Source organism: Bufo bufo, chromosome 8, assembly GCF_905171765.1.
Source record: "Bufo bufo chromosome 8, aBufBuf1.1, whole genome shotgun sequence".
Classification (NCBI taxonomy): domain Eukaryota; kingdom Metazoa; phylum Chordata; class Amphibia; order Anura; family Bufonidae; genus Bufo; species Bufo bufo.
This window is the reverse complement of record NC_053396.1, coordinates 67371621-67386609: the sequence shown is the minus strand read 5'-3', so window position 1 is coordinate 67386609 and position 14989 is coordinate 67371621.

Genomic DNA, 14989 nt, shown 5'->3' with positions numbered 1-14989 from the left:
AGATGCTTGACTATATCTTAAAAATGAAATATGAGATACACGGAATTTCCGATCACTCACCGATCTTACTGGCTATGAAGATTGGGCAACAATCGGTTATTACCAGACCATTTAGATTGAATGAGCACTGGTTAACCATATTAAATGATTCTGAAGGGATTGATAAGGAACTCACACAATTTTGGCAAGAGAATATTGGTACAACGCATATCCACTTTGTGTGGGATGCCATGAAGGCTTTTACCCGTGGGTTATATTATAGTAGAATAAAAAGAAAAAAAAACGAGTTCCTTAAAGAGCATCTTGGAAGTAAATATTGCATACCTGGAGGGTAGGATTCGAATAAATAATGACGTGAATATGCGAACTAAGTTAAAAATCGCTAAGGACCACTACATAAACTTTATGGAGAAAAAAGCTCAGAATCAACTATTCTTTATGGGCTATAAGCACTTCTGTGAGGGAGGTACCCCGGGTAAATTACTGGTTTCCATAATAACTAACCAGAAGGCCCCCCAAAAGATTAGACAAATTCTGACAGGTGATGGTCGAACATTGGAAAGAGGAGTGGAGATTGAGGGAGAATTTTTAAAATACTTCAACAATCTTTATCGTTCCGGGTCGGACGATACAGGGACAAATATAGATGATTTTTTAAAAAAGGTCAAGATCCCGGTGCTGTCGGACCCGGACTCGGCCCTCCTGTGTGCCCCCATCTCCTTGGAGGAGTTACAGGCGGTCATGCAGGAGGTTCGGGGCTCTTCAGCGCCCGGATCGGACGGCCTCCCGTTTGGCATATACAAGAGCCATGCGGGGGTCCTACTGCCCGGATTGCTACAGGTCCTGAACGAATCCTGTAATTGTGGAAAGTTGCCCCCGTCTTTGACGGAGGCAACCATTACTCTGATTCTGAAGAAGGGGAAAAACGGAAATAAAGTTGAGGCTTATCGCCCTATATCTCTGCTTAACGCAGACTATAAAATAATCGCAAAAGTCCTTGCTAATAGGCTAAAAAAAGTAATAACTGGCCTAGTCCACACAGATCAGACAGGGTTTATTACCGGGCGACAAATCCAGACCAATATACGCAGGACCATCCTTAATGTTCAGATTGGGGGGGGAGGACCGCTCCATCCTCTCTTTGGACGCCGCTAAGGCGTTCGATCGGGTGGAGTGGTCCTTCCTCTGGCGGGTTATGCATAGGATGAACCTGGGCCAAAAATTTGTCGACTGGGTTAAACTACTATACAACGGACCAACGGCCAGAATTAATATTAACGGGGTGATTACCCCTGCTATCTCCCTACAGCGTGGGACACGACAGGGATGCCCACTCTCTCCACTCCTCTTTTCAGTCTTTATGGAACCCCTCACTTGTAGGATACGGGCGGAGCCTAGCATTGCGGGATTTGGTGGGAGGGGGAGGGACGACAAGATTTGTTTATACGCGGACGACGTGTTGCTTTACCTAAATGATGGGTGGAGAAGCGTCCCACGTGTTATGCAAATAATAGAGGAGTTCGGCAGTGTCGCCGGATATGAGATAAATTGGACAAAGTCCATCCTTTTCCCCCTCAATCGGGCACCTCCCCAAAACGATCTAAAGGTCAGAATTATCGCCCCAACGGATCACTTAGAATACCTAGGAATAAAAATTAGCAGCACCATTAGGGATTATATCATGCTAAATATCATCCCCCTAGTTGATAAAATAAGGGATAAGATTAGGGTTTGGCAGAAACTTCCGCCGCTCTCTCGGGTTAATAGAATTGCGCTGATCAAAATGATTTTGTTGCCCTGGATATTGTACACGGTTAGCTCTTGCCCTGCTTGGATCGAAGACAGTGTTTTTAATTTGATTGATCGACTGATTAACGACCTGATATGGGGCAGGAAAAGGGTCCGCATTAAGTTGCAATATTTGCGACTGGCTGGAAGTAATGGTGGTCTTGGCCTCCCTCATTTTCAAAGCTATTATCTATGCTCACAGCTACAGTGGTGTATCAACACGGGGGATGGGCTATTAATATCCCATATTTTAGGACAACATCAACAGCCCACACATAATATATTTAGCATATTGGAATCTGGATTCCTGGAGCGTGTGGACTACTCTTGTCCCATTGGCTCATCGCTACAGAAGGTTTGGAATAAAACTAAGGAACTTATCCAGGCCCCCCAAGTTCTGGAGTTCACCCAGTTATGGGATAACCCCTCGCTAACGGAATTCCTGGCCCTTAACGAAAAAGACTACTGGACTCGGAGAGGCATTACGTTATTCTCACACATATGCACGAAAGGGAAAATTAAACCAATAGGGGAAATGCTCCAGCAGACACCAATCACGGCATTAGAACACTATAGATATTTGCAATTACAACATGCACTTGCATACACGCTTAAAAAAGCACCTTCGACAATTGGCACTTCGCGATTTCTATCATATTGTCATAATTCATTAGGAAATAAAGTTAGGGTTGCACTAATCTATAGGAGATTAATAAAGGAACTCAGCACGGTCACTAAATTTAAAAGTGTAGATAAATGGAAGGCGGATATAGGGAAATGTAACCCTCTACAATGGCAGGAAATATATCAAAATATCAAGAAGGCCTCCCTTTCAAGACAGCACCGTTTGACTCAATTTAAAATAATACACCGGTTATATGTTACTCCGAGTCTCCTAACTAAAATGTATGGTAACAAGGGAAAAGAATTCCGTTGCTTGAAATGCTCTTGCATAGCTGCAGGGTATGTTCATATGCTATGGGGCTGTCCAGTTATCAAGACCTTTTGGGATAGTATATTTCAGGAATTGGCAGAACTAACAGGGAATAACCCTCCCCTAACTATTCAAGTAGCTGTGCTTGGACTCTTCCCCCCCGAGTATAAAAACAAAATAACCAAAAGTGAGCAGGTCCGTTGGTTGAAGGGACTCCTATTGGCCAAGGTAATAATTCTTAGACATTGGGTGAAGGAAAGACCACCCACAATATACGAATGGCAAAGCCTAATGGCAAGAGTAACAGATTTCGAGTGCATGAAACGTCGTGGCGAGAAATAAATAATAGAAACAGGGGTACAGCCGCGGAGAAATGACTAAAACAGATGCATCACCGGGCTGGAACTGATGACCTACCATTTTCCGAACATAACCTCTATATAAATAACTTTCAATAATCTGTAAATTAAAAATTGTCCTATGATTGTCTGAGAGACACCCAGAAGGACGGCGCGAGGTGCCTGCCGCCCCTCGTGGCGGCCGTACCAGGTCAGGTACAGTGGGGGGGATGGGGGGGCGGGCGGGGAGGGATGGTTTTGTTTTGACATGGGTGACAGAGAACTGGCACTAATCCGAGGCGTTCTCGGTCTTGATATTTGTGAGTCCATATATGTGTGGTTTGACACCACGGGTAATATTGTATAAATGTACTTGTTGTGTCCATTCTCTGTGATCAGATACCCTTTTATATTGTCATGCTCTAAGAAAATTAATAAATATATAAAAAATAAAAAAAACATCTATTTATCTTTCTATCTATCTAACTGGCAGTCTTTCTATCTTTATTTATATCTATTATCCATCTTTCTATCTTTCTATCCATTCATCTAACAATTTATCCATAGCTACCACATAGCTATTTATCTATTATCTACCAATCTATTTTATCTATCTATTTATCTAGCTTCTAATATCTATCTAACGTTCAATCTTTCTATCTATTTTCCTATCAATCTATCCATTTATCTAACAATGTATCCATTTATCTGTCTTTCTATCTATCTTTCTATCAATTTTTGTATCTATCAGCTATCTAACAATTTATCCATTTTTCTATCTATGATCAATTTATCCGTATATCTGTGCCAATATAGACAGACAAACCCCACCACTCTGTCAATACACACAGCAATGTTGCAAAGTTGTATTCATTTGAAATGTATACACAATTCAAAATTTCAAAGTGTTGTACAATATGCTGTAAAAATGTCAAAATTAACAATTTATCCATATAACTATCTATCTTTCTATCCTTCTATCAATCTATCTATTTATCTTTCTATCAAACATCTATTTATCTTTCTATCTAACCGTCTATCTTGCCACGATCTTTCTAGCTATCACATATCAATTTATCTATCAATTTAGTCATTGGTAAAAAGTCATTGGTATCTCTAATATGGGAACGTGATGCTACTGCATAAGGGCGCAAGATTTTGTCAAGAAAGATAGCTACTTTACAAAACAATGAGTCCATTCCCGAGACGATGGGACGTCCCGGGGGTGGAGTCAGAGATTTGTGTATTTTCGGTAAAGTATATAAAATGGGCGTTGTCGGCTTGTCACAGTACAGAAATGAAAAAATATTGTCATCAATTACACCTTTTGCTTGTGCTCCAATCAGAAGATCCTTAAGCTCTCTCAGCAGCACAAACTTCGGATCATTATAGATCCTCTCATAAACCTTAGTATCAGCCAATTGCTCCCTAATTTCAGCCACATAGGATCCGGTGTCCATGACCACATTCAAATCTCGCATCCATTTGCCACGTTTTTTACTTTGCAGATCCGCCTTAAATTTATCAAAATGTGGTACACTATTAGACATATAGGAGTCAAAGATTTGAATGATTATGCCACAGGCTTCATCTACAACTGGCAAGGAGACCAAAGGAGAAATCGCAGGATGCCAGGGGAGAAATATGGCCCTATTTCCCCTTCCAGGAATAAGAAATCACAGGGACACTCCTCTCGGGACAATGCTACAGATTCACAATTGGACACTATGCCCCCTGTTTCTTTTTTAGGGGCAACCCCCGAGTCAACAGGACTCGCAGAGGGGGGAGGAGACAACACAAACAGAAGAAAAGGGAAAAATGTGCAGCCCCAACAGGGCAGGACCCTAAGACGCAAGATATAGGGCATGATACAGTGGTAAATATTTCTTCGACACAATTGAGTACTGTACAATTATCTGTGCTAAACAAAGGTCTATCATTCTGTCCTGTGAATACTACAAAATGGTTCGACTTAGAAATGGATCTGCAGAGATTCTTACGCAATATTAAATTGAAGGTATTTTTTGCGAATCAGGATGCTAGACCTTTGGCTGATAATGTAGGCACCAGTGAATTGAACTTGAAAAATTTGGGGTTATTCCTCAAAAGTGACTTCACTCCAGTCATAGATCACCCTGCTATTGAGGCTTTTGGTCTCGCGGTCAAACGCGACATCGAAAACCTCAAACAGGACACATCCCAGCAGCCATTGAAATTTGCTAATATCACTTCAGCGGAAATTTCGGCACTTAGAGATCTGGCTTCGGACCGCAGCCTCACCATCAAGTCTGCCGACAAAGGTGGTGGGGTTGTGGTCATGGACACCGGATCCTATGTGGCTGAAATTAGGGAGCAATTGGCTGATACTAAGGTTTATGAGAGGATCTATAATGATCCGAAGTTTGTGCTGCTGAGAGAGCTTAAGGATCTTCTGATTGGAGCACAAGCAAAAGGTGTAATTGATGACAATATTTTTTCATTTCTGTACTGTGACAAGCCGACAACGCCCATTTTATATACTTTACCGAAAATACACAAATCTCTGACTCCACCCCCGGGACGTCCCATCGTCTCGGGAATGGACTCATTGTTTTGTAAAGTAGCTATCTTTCTTGACAAAATCTTGCGCCCTTATGCAGTAGCATCACGTTCCCATATTAGAGATACCAATGACTTTTTAACCAAGATCGCAGATCTGACTATACCTAAGGGGGCACTATTGGCTTCATTCGATGTGGTAAGCCTTTATACCTCTATAGAACACGAGTTAGGCATACGAGTCATTGAACAGATTCTAGAAAGGACACAATACAGTAGTGACTGTCAACAGTTCTTGAGCTCCCTACTCAGGTTCATCCTGACCAGGAATTATTTCCTATTCCAGGATGATTTTTTCCTCCAATTGCGTGGGACCGCGATGGGGTCCAACGTGGCGCCGACTTATGCAAATCTGTACATGTCCCATCTTGAGGAATCGGTCGTCTATGTGTGCCACCACTTCAGCCATGTGCTGGGGTGGTGGCGATACATCGACGACATTTTCCTGATTTGGGTCGGCGCCACGGAGGACCTCATCGCCTTCCACGTTTTTCTTAACACCATTGACCCCAGTGTCAAATTTACACTTTCCCATTCTGAGTCCACAATACAATTTTTAGATACTCAGGTTAGCATCCAGGATGACAAGCTAGTAACTGACCTATATGTAAAGCCAACAGATAAAAACACACTGTTGCGCTATGAGAGCCATCATCCCAAACCTATGCTAAGGTCACTTCCTTTTAGTCAACTTCTTCGAGTGAAGAAAATTGTACAAGATCCAGTACAAGTCGATACTAGACTAAAAGAAATAGGCCAGAAATTCCAGACACGTGGATACCCTAAAAAGCTTATTCAAGAACACATCAATAGGGTTAAACCCCTTACTAAAGAGACTATTAAGGCGGGACTGGGTGATCTTAAACGATCCCAGCCTCGGATTCCTTTTGTGTCCGAGTACAACATCAATAGCATGACTATTGCGGCCATTATTAGAAAACACTGGCGGATTTTAGCTAGTAATTTTGAACAGGTTGAGGAATTTAAGGCCCCACCTCTTTGCTCTTATCGACGTTGTCGTAATTTGGGCGATAGATTGGTTAAATCAGACATCGGCACATCTAGGGAGACATGTGAGTCCTATTTTGGGTCCACCAGGAAGGGCTGTTATCCATGCTACAACTGTATTAACTGCAAGTTAATGCTGAAAGGTGATACATTTCCCCATCCAATTTCAGGACAGAATGTAAAAATCAGACAGTACTTAACATGCGATTCGTCGTATGTCATCTACTTGCTGATTTGTCCTTGTAATCTTTTATATATTGGGGAGACCACTTGGGATGTTAAAACTCGTCTCAACCAACATCGCTATTCCATCCGAAAACAAAAAATGGACCTCCCAGTATCAAAGCATTTTGCCGATGCTAAACACACACAAAATGATCTGAGATTTAGAATCTTGGAACAAATAACTCCGTCCAGACGAGGAGGCGATCGTATTAAATTACTAAAAAAACGTGAATTGTATTGGATCTACACTTTAGGCACCCTGAAACCCAAGGGTTTAAATGTGGAATTCAGGGTTGTCTAACTGCTGACTGTGCATATATTTTCTCTCTTCTGATTACGTGTATGGAAAATAACATGTGCTACTTATCTAATTGGTTTTCTCCTTATTTTTTCTGTTTTATACAGGATATTACTATGACTTCATACTATGAATGGATACCTATGGCGAAGACTGGCGGAACTGTGTCGGCGATCCTCATGTATATTTTTGCACTAACTTGTGTTGCTGAATAGTGTAGTGACTGTCCCCGTCCGCCTTGTGTGGCTCTAGCCCCTGTTGCCGGGACTGGGGTCACATTACACGGACGGTTGGATAGTCTTGTTTTCACTTTTTGCATATATTTTTACTTTGACAAGTTTACCGATGCATTGAATCCTTGCGCTCTTACAGTCGGTTGTGATTGATTCCTAATTTGGATTGGTCGCTACATGACAGTTATGAGCGCTTTGGAGCGGATGCGCCGATATATCTAAATGACGGGGTGGAGTTGGTATGACAGCCACGCCCCCCTGTCAAGATGGATGCCCTGACGGTGACTGGCATTGAACCGCCGGCCCCCGTTTTATGGATCGGCTTCTCTGCTGAACATTGCGGTATATGCCTATATACATTAATGCTACGTTAAGCTGGATGGGCGATAATGCTGCGTTGCGCATGCGCCCTAACAGGTTGTTCCCATAGTGGCCATCTTGGTTATGGTCGGTAATGATATTCAGCCTCAGTACAAGTCTCGCGATAACAGACAGTGCGACGCATGCGCCGTTGCTGCTTCCGGACGCCAGCAGTTTCCACCATGTTGCTTCAGCCTGTTCCGATCCATTCAAAGGTTTTTAATTAACTTTTTTTATTCACACACCTTGTTCACTGCTGTAATAATTATCAATTATGCAAGAGTGGCGTATATTGTACACAATATGAATTATACTATGTAATTTTATGTATGCACGTATTCGCTACTATATGTACACTAGTCGCATGGATGAATTATATCCTTTATATGACTGGATTCTGTGTATTCACCATATTTGTGCTTATGACAATTTGAATTAATTTGTAATTATGTCAATCACTGTCACTACTTATGTATGTCACTATGCACATGTTACTCAGCTGGACAAAGGCTCCATAGAGAGAGCTGAAACGTTGCTGCTGGTTGGGTTAATAAACGTTGCTGCTGGTTGGGTTTTTTGCTTTGTATCTATCTATCTATCTATCTATCAATCTATCTATCGATTTATCTATGAACAATCTAACTATCTACCAATCTATTTTATCTATCTATCCATTCTGTCTTTCTATCTATCTTTCTATCTATTATCTATCTTTCCATTATCTTTCCATCTATAACATATCTATTTATCTATCTATCTATCTATCAATTTATTAATCAACAACCTATCTATACAACTATTTATCTAGCTTCCAACAGCTATCAATTTATCTATCTATCTATGCATATATCTATGTATACGTATATCTATTTATAAAGCTTCTAATATCTTTCTAACAACATATCTTTCTATCTAGCAATCTATCTATAACACGGCTATCTATCAAACATCTATTTATCTTTCTATCTATCTATCAAACATATATTTATCTTTCTATCTAACTGTCTAGCTTTCCACTATCTTTCTATCTATCACATATCTATTTATCTAACAATTTATCTATCAACAATCTATCTAAATATCTGCCAATTTATTTATCTAGCTTCTAATATCTATCTTACAGCCTATCTTTCTAGCTATCTTTCTATCAATCTATCTATATATCGACCTATCTATTTTAGCTGTCTTTCTATCTATCTATCTATCTATCTATCTATCTATCTATCTATCTATCTATCTATCTATCTATCTATCTATCTATCTATCTATCTATCTATTTTAGCTGTCTTTCTATCTATCTATCTATCTATCTATCTATCTATCTTTCTATTATATATCTTTCCATTATCTTTCTATCACATATCTATTTATCTATCAATTTATCTATCCATTTATCTTTATATCTATCATGCCATTAAGCTGTCTATATATCTACCTATCTTTCCACTTTCTATCTTTCCATAGATAGGTTTTTACGGGACGCCGATCCGGGTGATTTCATACAATTGTTTAGACGGCGGCAAAACGTTTGATTCGATTTTTTCTAATAGGTATTCTAGAGATGGATTTAGAGCCGAAACATTTTTGGACAATATCGCTAATGCTTTACAGACTAACGCGGAGTGCATAGCCGGTAATACACTTAAACTAGTTGTCATCATTGTCAGGTGTCGCCGTGGTGGTGCCAGAAGACGTTTGGGCAGTGTCGCGTATAGTCGGATTATTGATCGTAAAAAACAACATTTATACAATTTTAATAATTACGATAATAACGTCTGTCTGGCCGCTAGTGTTTACGCTATTTTGGAGGGTGCTGCTTTGAGCGACGTCACCTTGTTAGAGAAAGCTCAACAACTGCATAGAGACTTACAAATACCCGAGGGGTATTTGAAGCGTCGTAGCATCCGGCATTGTGCGCTATAAACGTGTAACCCGAAAACTTACCGTCGGCAAAAAATCGCACAAAGTCAAGCGTACAGGATTTTCCGCTAAAATGCCAGGAGTTGGGGCCGTATAGTGTGGTTGCGTAAATGAAATTGGGTATATGCAAGCCTGTTTCTTGCATGCATTCAAAATCGTAAAAGATATACTTGTCAGTCATTTTTCGGGGTTGTATTGCTGCATGTAATGAACATGGTCGTCAAATTTGTCAACCTGCCCGCCGCAGATGGTGCATTTTAAACCGTTACATTTGTGCTCATCGCCACAGTCTATATATTTGTAACAAAATCCGCAAAAAGTTTTTTTCTTACAAAGAGCTTTATTACAAAGTGCCAGGTTTCTATGTGTTTCAAAACAAGCCTCTGAACGGCAATACGTCCTACATATCGGGCACCGTGTATTATTAGACTGCTCAACACAATTCGGGCTCTGGCACGCTTTACAAAACTGCATACACCCGTGTCGATATTTATGTTTGTATACAGTGCAACAAACGTCGCAAAAATAATCGAAACCGATAAAGGCTTTTAGATTTTTTATGCCATAATAATGCTTTTCATGGTGCAATATATAGACGGTCTTTTCTTTAGCTGTGCGGGCTGTGTGATAATAACACCACTGCCCCCCCTATTGTGGTACAAAATTTTAATTGTGATGTTTAATTTTTTTTTTTTCGGTTTCGATTATTTTTGCAACGTTTGTTGCACTGTATACAAACATAAATATTGACACGGGTGTATGCAGTTTTGTAAAGCGTGCCAGAGCCCGAATTGTGTTGAGCAGTCTAATAATACACGGTGCCCGATATGTAGGACGTATTGCCGTTCAGAGGCTTGTTTTGAAACACCTAGAAACCTGTCACTTATTGATAAAGTTCTCCTTAAGAAAAAAACTTTTTGCGGATTTTGTTACAAATATATAGAATGTGGCGATGAGCACAAATGTAACGGTTTAAAATGCACCATCTGCGGCGGGCAGGTTGACAAATTTGACGACCATGTTCGTTACATGCAGCCATACAACCCCGAAAAATGACTGACAAGTATATCTTTTACGATTTTAAATGCATGCAAGAAACAGGCTTGCATATACCCAATTTCATTTACGCAACCACACTATACGGCCCCAATTCCTGGCATTTTAGCGGAAAATCCTGTACGCTTGACTTTGTGCGATTTTTTGCCGACGGTAAGTTTTCGGGTTACACGTTTATAGCGCACAATGCCAGATGCTACGACGCTTCAAATACCGCTCGGGTATTTGTAAGTCTCTATGCAGTTGTTGAGCTTTCTCTAACAAGGTGACGTCGCTCAAAGCAGCACCCTCCAAAATAGCGTAAACACTAGCGGCCAGACAGACGTTATTATCGTAATTATTAAAATCGTATAAATGTTGTTTTTTACGATCAATAATCCGACTATACGCGACACCGCCCAAACGTCTTCTGGCACCACCACGGCGACACCTGACAATGATGACAACTAGTTTAAGTGTATTACCGGCTATGCACTCCGCGTTAGTCTGTAAAGCGTTAGCGATATTGTCCAAAAATGTTTCGGCTCTAAATCCATCTCTAGAATACCTATTAGAAAAAATCGAATCAAACGTTTTGCCGCCGTCTAAACGCAATTGTATGAAATCACCCGGATCGGCGTCCCGTAAAACCCTATCTATGGATAGATAGAAAGTGGAAAGATAGGTAGATATATAAACAGCTTAATGGCATGATAGATATAAAGATAAATGGATAGATAAATTGATAGATAAATAGATATGTGATAGAAAGATAATGGAAAGATATATAATAGAAAGATAGATAGATAGATAGATAGATAGATAGATAGATAGAAAGACAGCTAAAATAGATAGGTCGATATATAGATAGATTGATAGAAAGATAGCTAGAAAGATAGGCTGTAAGATAGATATTAGAAGCTAGATAAATAAATTGGCAGATATTTAGATAGATTGTTGATAGATAAATTGTTAGATAAATAGATATGTGATAGATAGAAAGATAGTGGAAAGCTAGACAGTTAGATAGAAAGATAAATAGATGTTTGATAGATAGCCGTGTTATAGATAGATTGCTAGATAGAAAGATATGTTGTTAGAAAGATATTAGAAGCTTTATAAATAGATATACGTATGCATAGATATATGCATAGATAGATAGAAAATTGATAGCTGTTGGAAGCTAGATAGATAGTTGTATAGATAGGTTATTGATTGATAAATTGATAGATAGATAAATAGATATGTTAAGGATGGAAAGATAATGGAAAGATAGATAATAGATAGAAAGATAGATAGAAAGACAGAATGGATAGATAGATAAAATAGATTGGTAGATAGTTAGATTGTTCATAGATAGATAGATAGATAGATAGATAGATAAATTGCTAGATAAATAGGCAAATAGATGAATAGATAGATAAATTGATAGATAAATTGATAGATAAATTGATATGTGATAGCTAGAAAGATCGTGGCAAGATAGACGGTTAGATAGAAAGATAAATAGATGTTTGATAGAAAGATAAATAGATAGAAGGATAGAAAGATAGATAGCTATATGGATAAATTGATCATTTTGACATTTTTACAGCATATTGTACAACACTTTGAAATTTTGAATTGTGTATACATTTTAAATTAATACAACTTTGCAACATTGCTGTGTGTATTGACAGAGTGGTGGGGTTTGTCTGTCTATATTGGCACAGATATACGGATAAATTGATCATAGATAGATAAATGGATAAATTGTTAGATAGCTGGATAGATACAAAAATTGATAGAAAGATAGATAGAAAGATAGAAAGACAGATAAATGGATACATTGTTAGATAAATGGATAGATTGATAGGAAAATAGATAGAAAGATTGAACGTTAGATAGATATTAGAAGCTAGATAAATAGATAGATAAAATAGATTGGTAGATAATTAGATAAATAGCTATGTGGTAGCTATGGATAAATTGTTAGATAAATGGATAGAAAGATAGAAAGATGGATAATAGATATAAATAAAGATAGAAAGACTGCCAGTTAGATAGATAGAAAGATAAATAGATGTTTGATAGATAGAAAGGTAAATAGATAGATGTTTGATAGATAGCCATGTTATAGTAGCTAGCTGGTTAGAAATAGATAGAAAGATAGACAGATAAATGGATAAATTGTTAGATAGATTGATAGGTAGGTAGATAGATAAAATATTTATCTATTGAAAGTTGGATTGGGGTAGATAGATGTACGGATAAATTGATCATTTTGTTAGCTAGATGGTTAGAAATAGATAGAAAGATAGAAACACAGATAGATAAATGGATACATTGTTAGATAAACGGATAGATTGATAGGAAAATAGATAGAAATATTGGACGTTAGATAGATATTAGCAGCTAGATAAAAAGATAGATAAAATAGATTGGTAGATAATTAGATAAATAGATATGTGGTAGCTAGACAAAAAAAATTGATAAATTGTTAGATAGATGGATAGATAGAAAGATTGATAGAAAGATAGATAAATGGATAAATTGTTAGATAAAATGGATAGATAGATAGATAGATAGATAGATAGATAGATAGATAGATAGAAAGATAGATAATAGATAGGAAGAAAGATAGAAAGACAGACAGTTAGATAGATAGAAAGATTGATAGAAAGATAGATAAATGGATAAAATGTTAGATACAATGGATAGATAAATAGATAGATAGATAGATAGATAGAAAGAAAGAAAGATAAATAATAGATAAAAAGAAAGATAGAAAGACAGCCAGTTAGATAGATAGAAAGATAAATAGATGTTTGATAGATAGAAATGTAAATAGATAGATGTTTGATAGATAGCCATGTTATAGTAGCTAGATGGTTAGAAATAGATAGAAAGATAGATAGATAAATGGATAAATTGTTAGATAGATTGATAGATAAATAGATAAAATATTTATCTATTGAAACGTTAGATTGTGATAGCTAGCTATACGGATAAATTTATCATTTTGACATTTTTACAACATATTGTACAACATTTTTGACATTTTGTATTGTTGTAAACATTTTAAATGAATACAACTTTGCAACATTGCGGTGTGTATTGCCACAGAGTGGTGGGAATGGTTGGCCCAGAGAAATACTAAGGTGTGTATTGACACAGCGTGTTGGGGGTTGGTTGTGTAGGATATGTCTTAGGAAATCTGTGACAGTGCACAACAGTATATACATTTTATATCAAGCAATATAAATTTAATATCAAGCAATATAACATTTAATATCAAGCACTATAAATATAGATAGCTGGAACGCTAGACTACAGATAAGTAGATAGATAGATAATTGATAGATAGAAAACAGGTAGATGGATAGATAGACTATAGATAGGTAGATAGAAAGATAGATAGATAGTAGATAGATAGATAGATAGATAGATAGAAGGATAGATAGAATTTAGATAGATGGGGTATATGGATGTATAGATACATAGATAGATAACAGATAGGTGGATAGATTGATAGTTGGATAGATAAATGGATAGATAGACTATAGATAGGTAGATAGATAGATAGATAGATAGTTGATAGATAGATAGATAGAATTTAGATAGATGGGGTATATGGATGTATAGATACATAGATAGATAGATAGATAGATAGATAGATAGATAGATAGATAGATAAATGGAAAGATAGATAGATAACAGATAGATGGAAAGATAGACTATAGATAGGTAGATAGAAAGATAGATAGATAGATAGATAGAGATATAGATAGATAGATATGAGATAGATAGATAGATAATTGATAGATAGATAGATAGATAAATTGATAGATACATTTTAGATAGATGGGGTATATGGTTGTTTAGCTACATAGATAGATAACAGATAGATGGATAGATATATGTATAGACTTTATATTAGGACATGTCCTGACATGTCTGTAGATAGACAGAATAGATAGATAGATAGATAGATAGACAGACAGATAGGTAATTGATACATAGATATGTAGATAGAAATATAGATAGATAAATTGATAAATTGATAGAATTTAGATAGATGAGGTATATGGATGTATAGAAACATAGATAGATATATAGATAAAGGGATAGATAGATAGATAGATAGATAGATAGATAGATAGATAGATAGATAGCTAACAGATAGATGGAAAGATAGACTATAGATAGATAGATAGATAGATAGATAGATAAATGGAAAGATTGATAGGTAACAGCTAGATGGAAAGATAGA